At 41.3% G+C, this 13,498-nt stretch overlaps 1 pseudogene; it reads left to right on the plus strand.

Annotated features, from left to right (window-relative positions):
- The first annotated feature begins 8,295 nt into the window (after positions 1-8,295).
- Positions 8,296-9,166, plus strand: LOC102851374 (annotated as a pseudogene).
- The last annotated feature ends 4,332 nt before the right edge of the window (positions 9,167-13,498 follow it).

Here is a 13,498-nt window from a genome sequence, read left to right on the forward strand (position 1 = left end):
TTACAACAGTGGCACCATGCAGTATTTGTCCTTTTGTGACTGAGATACTTCACTCAGCATAATGTCCTCCAGGGTCACCCATTTTGAATAATATTTATGAGTTACTTGTTTTTCAATGCAGCATAGTATTCCACAGCTTCTCTATCCATTCATTTGTTGATGGGCCCCTGGGTTGTTTCCAACTTCTTGCTATTGTGAACAAATATCATCATCTTTCAAGAAGATAGAAGACAGGCAACACCATCTTTGGAATCAGTCTTTAACCTTCAATGAGCACAACTGAAACTTCAGAATTGTCCATTTTACACTTTAAAGGCAAAGAGAAGAAAGCCAACATAGAAAGACATTTCTGTTACTAAACAAACCACACAATGAACACAAAGAGAGGGAGAAAGCACTGCTTAAATAAGGCTGGTGAAATTCACCCACTGAGAGAAATCTCAGATGATGACACCTCAGATGACAGTATTCTAGATGACTTTTTTTCTGAACTAAAAATCAGGGTCTGTGCACCATACTTTTAAGAACAAAATGGAAATATGGCATTTTCGGCCAGTTAATCCATCAACAGAAAGAATTTCTTCAATATTTGTGACAAGAACCTGGACCATGCCATTTTGTTCAAATATGTGAAAGATTTGTTTTATTTTTTTTGGTGGTGTTTGTGTATCAAAACTTAATACAAAGGTATTTACTACATTTCAGTAACTAAAATTTTAAATACCATTATTTCTAATTCTCTACCCTTGGGTGTTTAGAGTCAATTAATGGCATGGGAGAAGATTGCTCATCCTTCTCCCGTGGAGCAGCTGGTGAATTTGAACCACGTGCCTTCTGGATTACAGCACAGCTTCTTGCCACTAGGTCACCAAAGCTCATTGTTGTTGTTTGGTGCCATCAAGTCAACTATAACTCACAGCTATTCTGTGAAAAATGAATCTGAACCCTGACCTATCCTGTGTCTTCATCGTTATTTCTGATATACTTGAGATCATTGTTAATCACTCTGTCAACCCATCTTGCTGAGATTCTTCCTCTTTGATGATCCTTTCTACCTTTCGGCTCTTTTGATAACATGCCCATAACATGCACATAAATAAGCCTTCTAACTTGACAGACTCATCTTCTGAAACTGTATCAGATAATGTTAAGCTTCTATCCTTACAGTTTTCAATAGACAATTAGTTCAGCAATGGGGTGACTATTTTCCCCAGTCTTAAGGGTGAATGTCTCATCACTTTCTTGATCCTTTCTCTTGATGTTCCAGTTCACCTTGAACTTTCTCTTCCCTGACATAGTCTTATCATGGAAACTCCACCACAATCTCTGTTTGATATTGGGTTTATATTTACTTGATTTCTAATCTAAACAAAATCATAAGCTCTTAATATATACCATCAAGTCAGTTCAGACTCACAGTAATTCCATGAGACAAAGCACAACTCTCTCACAGTGTTTTCTTGGCTTATAATCTTTAAGGGAGAAGATCACCACGTCTTTCATCAATGAACCCACTGAGGGGTTTCAAGCTACAATCTTTCAATTTGCAGGCAAATTCTTAACCATTGCACCACCAGAGTTTTTTTTAGGGCAAAGATATTGATTCAACAAATATGTGAATACTGTCAGGCCACAGAGAATAACAGTAGATAAATTAAACATCTTTCTTACTCTGATGATTGCTACCTAGATCCTTACTTCTTATTGTCAAGTGCTGTCTCCTCCCTCAACAGGGACCCTATGAACAGCAGGAACCTTGTCCTATCTTGGGCCATCCTTTTGATCTCTGACAGGCTTAAGCCCATTGTTGTGTCAATCCATCTTGTTGAAGGTCTTTCTCTCTTTCTCTGACCCTCTTCCTTTCCCAGATGGTGTTTTTTTTTTCTTAAGGATTGGTCCCTCCTGATAACATGCCCAGAGCATGTGAGATGAAGTTTCATCATTTTTGCCTCTAAGATGTATTATTGCTGCTGCTGAGGTCTAGAACTTTGAGTGTTTGGATCTAGGCCTCAGAGGTACAAATACAACATCTGGATCAAAGGAAAATATAATGAAATTAATTTGAGTTTCAGTATGAACCAGACCTGGGTTTAAATCCTGATACCATCACTTTCTGTCTGGATGGCCTTGGAAAAGGTTCTTAACGTATCTCAGCTGTTTTCTTTATCTGACAAATAGAGACAGCATTCCTTTCCTTGTAGGGGTATTATGAGCAGCAGCACAAATAACACATATAGTACACTTAGATCTCAATAAGGAGCTCTGGTGGACTAGTGGCAAGAAGCTGTGCTGCAATCCCAAAGGCAGGCAGTTCAAACCCACCAGCTTCTTCGAGGGAGAAGAATAGGCAATCTCCCCCAGTGTGATTAACTGCCTCTGAAAACCTGCTGGACGGTCAGCTATGGGTAAGTTCTGACTCAAACATACACAACAACAGATCAAAATCAATGCTCAATTTAAAATAATTTAGTCATCATTAATACTTTTTAAATTAATATTTTATCTTTCATATATATTGTATTAGATGCACGTGCATTACTAGAGTCTTTAATTTACATTTTATTTCATTCCTTTATTAGAGGGCTTCCCCCTTACAGTTATCCCACCAACAGCTACTTTTATGAAAGCACTACTTCATGCCTTATGCCAAATATCGCCTTTCTGATAGACAGTTGATGATTTGCCCATCCATTTCAAACCCATACTCTTAGTGGGCTCTGATGAGCACCAATTTTACCCTGCCTCAGAAGCCAAACAGCTTGTTTCAACTCTAAAAAGACAGTCATTTTTCTTTTTTCCTTCTTTGCACCAGGCTCCCTCTCTCCTTTCAGTTTGCCTGTCTTTCAAATGTGAATCTCTTCAAAGGAAAGTTCAGGGTGGGCTCAAGTCCATTCAAATGCAAATCTCCTCAGAGGATTGGGTGGGACTAAATCTTTTCCCCTGACCAAGCACCAACCCCCACTACCAGATTCTACTTTTGAAAAGTTTCTTTTTAGGGCAGATCTTCCCTTTTAGTACTCCAAATTAAGAATGGCCATGCTGCCTTGGACGTCCTCACCAAGTTATGCCAAGAAATCTGGAAGACAGCTTCCCCATCTACTGACTAAAAGAGATCCATATTTATTCACATTCTGACAAAGTGTGGAAAGTATTAAAAAAAATCACTGATACAACACACAAGCAAAATTGTGCTAAAGATTACCCCAAAATGACTGGAACAGTACATCAACAGAGAACTACCGAAAGTACAGGTTGAATTTAGAAGAGGCCATGGCACTAGGGACATCATAGCCAATGTCAGATGGGTCTTGGCTAAATGCGGAAAGTCCCAGAAGAATGTGTATCTGTGTTTCATTGACTGTGCACACACATTTGACTATACAGATGACAACAAATTGTGGCTAATGGTGAAAAGAATGGGAATCCCAGAACACCTCCTTGTGCTCATGTGAAACCTATACATGGACCAGGAAGCAGTCATCATAACAGAGCAAGGAAACATAGGTTCAAAAGCAGGAAAGAAGTTCTTCAGGGATGCATCCTGTGTCCATACCTCTTCAATTGATATGTGGAACAGAAGATTCTGGAGGCCAGTCTGTATGAGGAAGAATATGGCATCAGAATTGGAGGAAGACTCATCAACAACATGCATTATACGGATGACACAACCTTGCTCACTGAAACTGAGGAGGACATGAAGTATCTGCTTCAGAAGGTCAAGGGCTGTAGTCTTCAATATGAATTGAAGCTCATCATCAAGAAGACAAAGGTTCCCACCACTGGCCCATTTGGCAGCACCATAATAGATTGGAGAAGAGATAGGGACAAGTGTGTCAGAGACAGTGAGATTGGTTCAGGATAGGACAAAGACTAGACCTATTATACATAGGGTTGCTATGAGTCGCAGGTAACTCAACAGCACATAACAACAACAACAACAACATAGGCAGAATGATATACTTTCTAACTCTACAGTGTAAGTGTTCATTTATACCTCCCCGTGGGTGGATGATTTATTTTTTATCTCTTTCCATTGTTTTTTCATTTATTTGCATATAACCACCCTTATACACTGTACTTTATCTATGCACAGTGTCCTACACAATCCCTCATACACAATGTATGTCATACAATTAACTACCACCTATCCATTTTTATTATCACACTGTCCCCCCAAGACCCCACTGAGCCTCCCCTCATTCTGTCTGCCCCATCCACTCATCAATTTCCACCATCCCAGTGATTAGCTCTCCTTCCCCCTTTTATATCCCACCCTGCCTCCCTTTTTTATGTTTTCTTGCAATAGTTCATTTCATTGCAAATTCTCTTCACAGAGTTCTCTGAACAAGTTGTTGAAATATTTCATGCTCAGTTATTAGAGAATCAATTCATTAGCTATTTTTAATATTTCATCGTCACATCTATTTCTTTAGATAAGTTTTTCCACGTGTCCCCTCACTCCCAAGGGAGAGTGGGAAACATATCCTTCACTTATTTGTTGCATTTTAGGTAATTTATCATTTGTACAGTGTAGGGTCACCATCACTCAGGGCACAGTCCATGTTTAATAAATGATGTATCATTACATACATTACAACATGGGTGAATACATAACAGGTTTGTAGCACAGTGTTTGATGGTTGACTGAATCAGAGTTCCAGGTGATTTTTACATACAGGCTAATAAAGAAATGGAGTCTGAAGAACACGGTTCAAGTCTAGGCTCTATCACTTACCAGTATGTGACTTTGAACACAATACCTAACTTGAAGACCCTTTCTTCACTGGTAAAATACACCTATTTTGCTCATTATTTTAAAACCTACAAAAATGTCTTTGAAATCAACTATCTTGGCATGAAATAGGAGATAAGTAAATATTTTCTGAATTTGAGAACAAACAGGTATGTCCTAGAGAAGGTGAAACTAGGCTGCTCCTTGGAGACAAGGATTCTGAAGATTCATCTGACATACTCTGGATGTGTTGCAAGGAGGGACCAGTCCTTGGAGAGGGACAATCATGCTTGGGAAGGTGGAGGGACAGCGCAAGAGAAAAAAACCCTCAATGAGATGGATTGACTCAGTGACTGGGGTAATGAAGGCGGGTGTTTCAGGGACATTGAGGTTGGCTCAAGATAGAGCAGGGTTCAGAGCTATTGTACATAGGATCACTATGAGTCAACTCACCAGCACTTAACAACAACATCTGTGTGTGCATCTCCGTAAAGGTGGAAGAAGCCAAAATGTAATTGTTGTGTCCTCACAGATGTTCATGTAGGACAGACTAGGTTCAAATAAGCATTAAAGGCAAGTTAGAAGTAAAAAGTTTGAGAGGAGACGTCCCAAAGGGGTAATGTTGTCAAAGATTGTGCTAAATGCTCGGCCCTTGTCTTGGTGTCATGGGTTATTAAACTTTCCAGATTTTTCCAGCACCCAGGAACATCCAAACCCCTTCCTTCCCCCAACACACACTTACACACACATTATATGCTTGCTCTGTGGGGCCATTTGCTCTCCCTTCCATAGCACTGGAACAGAGGTAAGGGATAACCAATATGTGTTTGACCATTCTCAACTGGTTGCTTCCAGATCTAGGGCAATGATTCTAAAATATCTTGTGCCAGAAAACAAAGAAATGTTCAGACTATCGGGATCCTATTAGACTGCAAGAACCAGTTTGAAGGAGCTCCCACTGGCCAAATATAAGCATTTAAAAAGGACAATGACCCCAAGTACTTATGATACATAGTTATTATTGTTGTTGTTGTTAAGTGTTATCGAGTGGATCATGACTCATGGCGACCCTATGAACAAAAGACCTTAACTCTTTCATAACTATTGTTTTTTCTCAAAGTTCATAGAGTTTCCAGGGGCAAGCTGTTTAGAAAGTGGATGCCACGCCTGCTTCCAAGCCTGTCTTAATCTGGGAGCTCCACCAAACACTATTAACCATGTGTAACTATTATGGCATTTGAGACACCAATGGCACCACATTGAGTATCACAGTAATCCCAAGTTCCCTCAGTACAACAAATTAATAGAGCAGTGCTATTCCACTTAGAATGTTATAAACACGCATTAATACCAGACCTGAAATGGATTTTTTTTAAAACCCAGGCCAGAGCACCAGGCCTTGATTGGCTCCAACAAGAGGCCCTGGCCCACTGCTCAAAACCATCCAATCCACTCAGCTCATACACGGTCATGAACAAAATAAAGCCAAGCAAGCTGTCCACAGACAACCTTCAGTCAAAAGGAAGAGAACTCACCTTTCAAAGTTCAACAGCTACACATTTGTGCCTTCAACTGAATGATATGTTGCCTTTAAAAAAAACAAAAACAAAAACCAAAAAACAACTACATGGCTACAGTGGTCCTAAAGAGGAAAAGAAAAGGAAGGAAGGTGACAGAAAATGAGGGAAAGTTCTTAATGACACTGAATGCCAGCTTATAAATGAGAAGCAATAATAGAACTAAGAAAGCATCACTTTGCCAATTGAACATAATATTTCAGTCACACAAAAACCATCAAGAAGTATGGGGTAGAATGTTGTATCTAAAACTGCATTGTCATCAAATAGAAACTGACTCATGTCTGACCCTCCAATGAGTTTCTGAGCCTGTGAATCACATATGAAGAGATTGTCCATCTTTCTCCCACACAACAGCTGGTAGATTTGAACTCTGTGTGTGTGTAGGTAAAAGGGAAGAAAAGTCCAAGAATGTAGGACAAGATATGTTAACAGCTGATGAACCTGATGTTACTGTTCTATCAATTTTTCTATGGGCTTGAAATTTTTCAGGATAAACTTCAGAGGAAAGCACCTCTTCTCTGTAAATCTACAATTGGAGTTTAGAAACAGTAAGCTGTTCTGTTAGTGATTTGAACCGAAGACAGGCCCAGAAGCTGGAGGATACCACCTTCTACTAAGTGCTTGAAAAACTGAGAAAACTAGACCAGATAGAGAAAAATGATGCAGCAATGAGGGATTGTGCAACCCCAAACAGACAGGAGAGAAAGAGTGAGGAATGACTACCTTGTTCCTAGAAGCCTTAGTAGCACAGTGGTTAAGTACCCAGCCACCAAACAAAAAGATCAGTAATGTGAATCTGTCAGCAGTCCATTGGAGAAAGATGTATCAGTCAGTCCTCTTCCATAAAGATAGCAGTAAAACTGGAGGTCATTCTATTCTGTCCTACAGGGTCCTTAAGAGTCAAAATCATTTGTACGTCAGTGGATCTTGTTTCTGAAGATCTAGGTCCTTGTTGTTGTTGTTATGTGCCGTCAAGTCATTTGCGACTCATAGCAACCCTATGTACAACAGCCCTAAACCCCGCTCTATCCTGTGCCAATCACACTGTCTCTGACACACCCATCCCGATTACCCCAGTCACTGAATCAATCCACCTCATAGAGGGTCTTCCCCTCCTGTGCTGTCCCTCCATGTTCCCAAGCATGATGTCCCTCTCCAAGGACCTGTCTCTCCTTACAACATGTCCAAAGTATGTCAGACAAAGCCCCAGAATCCTTGCCTCCAAGGAGTAGCCTGGTTCAACCCTCTCCAGGATGAATGGTGCTTGGTTATAGACCCTTTAAAAGCTGCAACATGTCCAGCCTTTGTCTTTCTTTTTCTCTCTTTCTCTCTCTCTCTCTCTGTGTGTGTGTGTGTGTTGAGGAAAAGATAAGAGAATTTTAACGTGACATGCAAGAGAAAACTTAAATAGTCTACACAGCTCAATATTAGCTGGAGTTATCTCTGAAAGACAGAATTTCAGATGACCTTTTTTTATTTTTGTTATACATTGTGACTTTTTAAAACAGTAAAGCTATATTGCTTTTATAGTCACAAAAAATTATCACCATTTTGGGAAGAGTGGATAGAAAATACCATTTCTATCCCATAGGGAGTCTTTTTAGCCTAAGAAATTATGGGAACAATTGGTTTGTGATGGAAAATTTATTCATTCAGCAAATATTCAAGTATGAGAGAATATTTTACCGCTTGCAAAGATTCTGCCTATATCTTAAAGATGTCATTTTTGTGTAACTTAAAAAATTTTTGCACCTTATTTTGCTATATAAATATTACTGAAACAACATAAAGTAAAATTTTGAAGCAAAGAAAAGCCATGTCACTTGCTTCCTTCCCACTTGCCCCTACCCATCTGTGTACATATATACATAATATTTTATGCCATTGCAATCATCTGACCTCCTCTCTACTACCCTCTTTTGAATCAGTTAGTCATTAATTTAAAACCTTCTGCTGCTTCTCCAAGAAAACACCAAAAAGTGTATGACGCCGGTGCAGCGGGAGGGCCCAGGGGCCCCGGGGCCCTGGGATGGGAGCCACGGTGGTTTCCATGGAGGCTTCAGCAGCAGTCTGCGGGGGGTCGGGCTGGGACACTGGATGGGGCTGTGGGAGGGGTCGCAGAGCTCGAAAAGGCAAAGGGGAGGACAAGGAGTGGCTCCCCATCACCAAACTGGGACGTCTGGTCAAAGATATGAAGATCAAATCCTTGGAGGAGATTTATCTCTTCTCATTGCCCCAAGGAGTCTGAGATCACTGACTTTTTCCTGGGATGTCCCTCAAGAATGAGGGCTTGAAAATCATGTCTGTGCAGAAGCAGACATGTGCTGGCCAGCAGACCAGGTTCAAAGCCTTCGTCGCTATTGGAGACTATAATGGTCATGTTGGCTTGGGCATCAAGTGCTCCAAGGAGGTGGCTACTGCCATCGGTGGGGCCATTAGCCTAGCCAAGCTCTCCATTGTCCCTGTGCAGCGTGACCACTGGGGGAACAAGATTGGCAAGCCTCACACTGTTCCCTGCAAGGTGACTGGGCGTTGTGGCTCTGTGTCGGTGAGTCTGATCCCTGCACCCCGAGGCTCTGGAATCATCTCGGCCCCTGTGCCCAAGAAGCTGCTGCTGATGGCTGGAATTGACGACTGTTACACCTCAGCCAGGGGCTGCACAGCTACCCTGGACAACTTCACCAAGGCCCCCTTTGATGCCATCTCCAAGACCTACAGCTACTTGACCCCAGATCTCTGGAAAGAGACTGTGTTCACCAACTCTCCCTGCCAGGAATTCACTGACCATCTTGTAAAGACTCACACCAGAGTCTCTGTGTAGAGGGCTCAGGCTCCAGCTGTGGCCACCACATAGTGGATTTTGTATAACAAATGCAGTGAATTAAGTTAAAAAAAAAAAAGAACAACCTTCTGAAACCTATTCACACTGGGGACATATTGCTTTGTGCTAATCCTAAATGCACTTTTCAAGTTTCAAGGGCTATGGCATGTTGCATGCAGGGATTTTGTCCCATTCTAGTCTCTACTCCCAGGGCCTTGCACAGTGCCTGGCCCTCGGAAGATGTTTGTCGAGTGGATGAACAACAGTGTACAGGGTTGTTGGTAGGAAGGGGTTGTTAGTGTGTATTCTTGAAGTATGTGACATTCAGGAAGCTACAGAATGCAAATAGGAGCATTTCCCCCCACCAACCCTGAGCCCTGACTCAGAGCCCTCTGGTGCCTTTTGTCTCCAAGCAGCAGGGAATTCAAGCAGAAAATTCACTATTAATGGTTCAATAAAACATTCAGGTCCTGGATGCAGCCCCAGTGGAGGCCGCATGGCAGCCCGGAATACAGATGTTCCTCCTCAGGAGGCAACATGTTCTCATTTAGTGGTATCTGTCATTAGGAGAAGAGCCTGAACTCCTGGGGCCTGGCTGGAATAACACTGGTGGGCAAAGTCACAGAAAAAGGCAAAGTTTTGTTAAATGCCAGGTAGTCACTCTAAAGAAGTTCCTCTCTTGGAATTCTTCACTCACTCTGTTATACACAGCACAAGAGGTTAATCATCTACCTATCCCTCAGAGAAACAATTGTATTATCATAACTGGTCATGTAGCTTCACTTTTTTTTTTTAAAGGCATCTTGTTCATGTGATTCAGACAGACACATTTTGCTAAGAATTGTGATGGGGCCAGCATGTGTGGGTGCTGGCAAATTTTCTTTGATTGTAACCATGATACAGAGAGCTGTAACTTCTGAGTGATTAGAGTGTGTTACTGGCAGAGGCAAGGCTGAGGACTTGGAAGAGGGGGAAGGCAGTGTTCTAAGGAAATGTCTTGTGATTTTTATTTCGACGAAAATGTGCACATGTGCACAGCAGACCACATACCCATTCATCAGTTTCTATATGTCCAAATCAATAATATTGGTTATATTCTGCACATTGAGTCATCGCTCAGAAAATAACATCTAACTGATGTAAAAAAATTAGACATACTTATTTTGAAAAGGACTAAGATGTAATTTTTCCCCCTCAGGGGGTGAAAAAAAACTTTTCTATTTTTCTCTTCCAGAGCCATGAAATAGCTTTGGGGAGACAGTCATCTTACATGAGCAACAATGCAATTTTGCACAATGACAATCTGTGAGCTGTAAGCCCACAACCTTTAATGGGAGGCAGGGGAGAGGGAGGAAGAAGGCCCTTTGTGTCAGGCATAGACTCACCCTGTGTTGTGGCAAAGGAGAGATTGAAATTGATCTAGGTATAGGAAATGTCAAGCAATGTGGAAATTTTTTTTTCACGTGACACTATTTGCTGAGAAAATGGAAGGCTTTCAGTGCAGTTGATTAACTATTTGTATGTCTATTTCTAGCAGAATTCTGAGGCTACATCCATATAGAAAAAGTCACATAAAGACAGATGAACACCTACACTGACATGTTCTTGTTTTTAAGACCAATATTTCATGTCTCCTCTAATTTAACATTCCCTGACTGTGACAGTGACGTGCCAGTCGTGGTAATGGGTACCCACGGTGGACAGTGTTGACTGGAACTTCCCGACTAAATCAAGCCTGGAAGCAGGAGCGGCATCCACTTCCAAAATGGCTTGCCTCCGTAAACTCTATGTACGAACAGTGCTCAGGCTGTTCGTTCATAGGGTCGCTATGAGTTGTCTACAAATCGATGGCACCAAACAACAACAACAACAGCACTTCCTTGGAAGGACTGACCCTTGGAGAAGGACATCATGCTCAGAAAGGTGGAGGGACAATGCAGGAGAGGAAGACCCTGGATGAGATGGATAAATACGGTACCTAGGGCAATGAAAGTAGGTGTATCAGAATCAGTGAGACTGACTCAGGACAGGGCAAGTTTCAGAGCTATTGTATATAGGGTCGCTATGAGTCGCAGGCAACTTGACAGCACATAACAACACTACCTCTGGCAGGTACTTTAGCCAATAGTGTAATTCCTCTACTGTGTAAAGCACTGAAACTAATATGGACAAATTCTTGTTTCTAAATATTCTTAGCAGGCAAGTGTATCACTTCCCTGCTAAAAACTCTCAGTGTCTTCCCTCTGTCTAGGTAAAGTACAAAACCTTGGTGATTCAGGATCTTTCTACGTCTCATCTAACATGCCTTTCCAGACCTGTGTACTATAGCGCTTTTCTTGTCCCAAGATTTCAGAAAGAGTTATATAACGTGCTTCCCTGCTAACAGAAAGTTTGAGGGTTCAAATCCAGTCAAGAGCAATTTAAAAAGAAGACCTGGAAATATACTTTGAAAAAAAAATCAACCATTAAATACTGTTATAAAGTGTAAATGGAAAAATTGTCCTTGTTGTTGTTCTTGTTATATGCCATTGAGTGGCCTGCAACTCATAGGCAAACCTAAGCACAATAGCTCTGAATTCTGTCCTATCCTGAGCCAGTCTCACTGTCTCAAACACACATACCCCTAGTACCCCAACCACTGTCTCAATCCATCTTATCCAGGCTCTTCTCCTGCACTATCCTTCCACACTTTCAAGCTTGATGTCCTTCTCCAAGGACTGGTCCCAAGACTAAATATAGTGAAAATGACAATCCTACCAAAAGCAATCTACATATTCAAATGCAGTCTCAATACAAACACCAAATTCATTTGAAAGAGATAGAAAAGGTAATAGGCAAGTTCATTTGGAAAGAAGAGATCTGCCTAAGCAAATCACTTCTGAAAAAAAAAAAATTAAGTGGGAGGCATAGCACTCCCTGACCTCAAAACCTACCTCACAGCAGTAGTAACCAAAACAACATGACACTGGTACAATGACAGGAACACAGACCAATGGAACAGAATTGAGAACCCAAAAATAGGTCTAGCTAACTATGGTCAACTGATATTCAACAAGGATATAAAACCTATCAAATAGGGAAACGACAACCTCTTCAGCAAATGGTGCTGGCAAAACTGGACAGAAAAAAAAAAAAAACTGGACAGGTTTTTCTGCAAAACCTGCAGAAAGCCAAAACAGGATCCACGTCTCACACCATACACAAAAAATCGACTCAAGGTGGATCAGAGACCTGGGAGTAAAGCCCAAAGCCATAAAGACTGTAATAGACAAAATGGGACAAAACTTAGAAGACCTAGCTTATTGTTTAAAGAGGCTGACAAATACAGCCAGAAGTGCACTACCAGGAAAGGATAACATCAATGAATGAGACCAGAAGTAAAATGGTACAACCGCTCTGGAAAGCAGTTTGTTGTGTGCTCAGAAAGCTGAACACAGAAATACCACTGCTAGGAATACCCCACGGAAAGCAGAACTGAGATACAAATGGAGATTTTTACACTGATGTGCATAGCAGCATCGTTCACGATAGCAGAACTGAGATATCAATGGAGATTTTTACTAATGCCCATAGCAGCATTCTTCACAACAGCAAGATCAAGGAAACAGCCCAAAAGTCTATCAGCAAATGAATGGATTGAAAAACTGTGGTACATCCACATAGTGGAACACTATGCAGGACTCAGGAGCAATGATTCTGAATGGGAGAGGCTACAGAGCATTATGTTGAGTGAACTCACTCAGGGGCCACATAAGAACAAATACAGTATAAGACCAGTACTGTAAAAACAGAAGAATAACCAGTGAGATAGGCACAGATATACAAAGGGGGGAAGGGAGCGGCCAGGAGGACTAGATGCCAGGAAGGGGAAATCATGGAGTTGATGGGAGAAACACACACACACACACACACACACACACACACACACGCAACTCAGTGTACATGAGTAAAACACAGAAAGAATTTAAAAAAAAAAAACACCACCCACAAATACTGTACTGAAACAACATCATTGTTTGCTTAAACAAAAGCAAAAGAGGTTTATTGAGGAAAAGAGACAGACCAGACTGGGATAATGTCAGATGTCACAGAGTGAAAGGGCCCATCCACCAGAACAAGGAGAGTGGTACATCCTTATATCATTGGAGCAGGAAGTAAATGTTCGTAATTGGCTACACGATTATCAGGGACCTTGACAGCCGTATATCTAGAGGCAAGAATATGGCAGCCATGGGTGCCTAACACATAAGTGGGATTACATGATTAGTCAAAGGTACACACCATTCAGTTGATTTACAGTGATCCCAAGACAGCAATAAGACAAGCTTTTCTGGTTACCTGTTACAAAAAATTGCTTCCTCAAAC

The sequence above is a fragment of the Elephantulus edwardii genome, unplaced genomic scaffold, assembly GCF_000299155.1.
Source record: "Elephantulus edwardii isolate Elephantulus edwardi_28Jun2011 unplaced genomic scaffold, EleEdw1.0 scaffold00038, whole genome shotgun sequence".
Lineage (NCBI taxonomy): Eukaryota > Metazoa > Chordata > Mammalia > Macroscelidea > Macroscelididae > Elephantulus > Elephantulus edwardii.